The sequence below is a fragment of the Drosophila ananassae genome, assembly GCF_017639315.1.
Source record: "Drosophila ananassae strain 14024-0371.13 chromosome Y unlocalized genomic scaffold, ASM1763931v2 tig00000142, whole genome shotgun sequence".
Taxonomy (NCBI): Eukaryota; Metazoa; Arthropoda; class Insecta; order Diptera; family Drosophilidae; genus Drosophila; species Drosophila ananassae.
In genome coordinates, this window is record NW_025319082.1 from 186,284 (window position 1) to 187,939 (window position 1,656).

The window sequence follows — 1,656 nt, forward strand, 5'->3', positions numbered from 1 at the left end:
GAGCAAGAAATGGGTACTCTCAGGCAGGGAAATATGACCCTACTGCAGTACTACGACGAGGTCGAGAAAAAACTGACCTTACTCACCAACAAAGCCACCATGTCGTACGAAGCCCCGGCGGCAAAGGTTTTATGCGACAAATTCCGGGACGACGCACTCCGAGTATTTATCTCGGGACTTAAGCGTAGTCTTACGGATGTCCTCTTTTCGGCAAAGCCAAAAGATATGCCTTCAGCCCTCGCTTTGGCACAGGAAATAGAAGCTAACCACGAGAGGTACTCCTTCGCGGCTTCGTTTGCCAGAAGCCAGGAGGACAAGGATAAAAAACACTATCCAAAAACACAAGACCACCGTCAGGCTCCTCCGCCGGCGAATGCCCAGACAAATACTGGCAAAAATCCTTACTACAAAAAGGAGCAGCACAAAGCACAAGTGCACTCTGCCCCACACAGCGGAAGCACACCTGAACCCATGGACATTGACCCATCGCTTTCCAGGATGCTCAAGCCGTCCCTAGCCCCGGCATACCAAAACAGGAAGCCGGTAGAGTCCGATCGATCGGGCCCACACAAAAGGCAGAGGGTCAACCATGTCGCGCAGGCCACAAGTGAATCCGAGGGGAAATATTCCGCTACAGCTTCAGACGCGACTCAAGAGATTGACGACGACGCCATTAGGGAATACGACTCTGACGTCATTAATTTTTTAGGGGAAAGTCCCTGCTACCCGTCATCAGACGAAGAGTAGCGGGGCTAGAAATGAAGCTTCTAATAGACACGGGCGCGTCAAAAAATTTCATCCGTCCATACGAGGGATTGAAAGGCGTTCGCCCAGTGGATTCACCATTTTCGATACATTCTATCCATGGCGTTACCACGATCACAAAGAAATGCTTCATATCCCTATTCAACTTGAAGGCCACGTTCTTCATTTTACCAGATTTGTCCTCCTTTGATGCCATCATCGGCCTTGACCTGTTAAAACAGGCAGGGGCATCGCTTTGCCTAGCCTCCGGACACCTCAAATGGGGTTCCGAAATAGAAAAGCTAGAATTCCAAGCATGCCCCAACGTAAATTTTACTGAAGTGGACTGCTCCAGTGCACCACCTTCAGTCAGAAAAGCATTTTCAAAAATGCTAAGCGACAGAAAAAATGCCTTCGCTAACCCAAATGAGGCGTTACCTTACAACACTTCAGTGGTTGCGACCATTAGAACAGTTGATGAGGAGCCCATTTATGCCAGACCCTACCCATACCCGATGGGGGCAGCCGATTTCGTAAATGGCGAAATTCAAGACCTCCTAAAAAACGGCATAATCCAGAAGTCGAGATCCCCCTACAATAACCCAATATGGGTAGTAGACAAAAAGGGCACCGACGAGTCTGGCAGCCGTAAAATGCGGCTGGTATTAGACTTTCGAAAGTTAAACGAGAGGACAATACCGGATCGCTACCCCATGCCAATTATCTCCATGATACTAGGCAATTTGGGCAAGGCTAAGTACTTTACAACGCTCGATTTGAAGTCTGGCTACCACCAGATTACACTGGCGGAACGTGACCGTGAAAAAACTTCCTTTTCCGTAAACGGGGGAAAATACGAGTTCTGCCGACTGCCATTCGGGTTGAGGAATGCTGCCAGCTCTCATCTTCCAA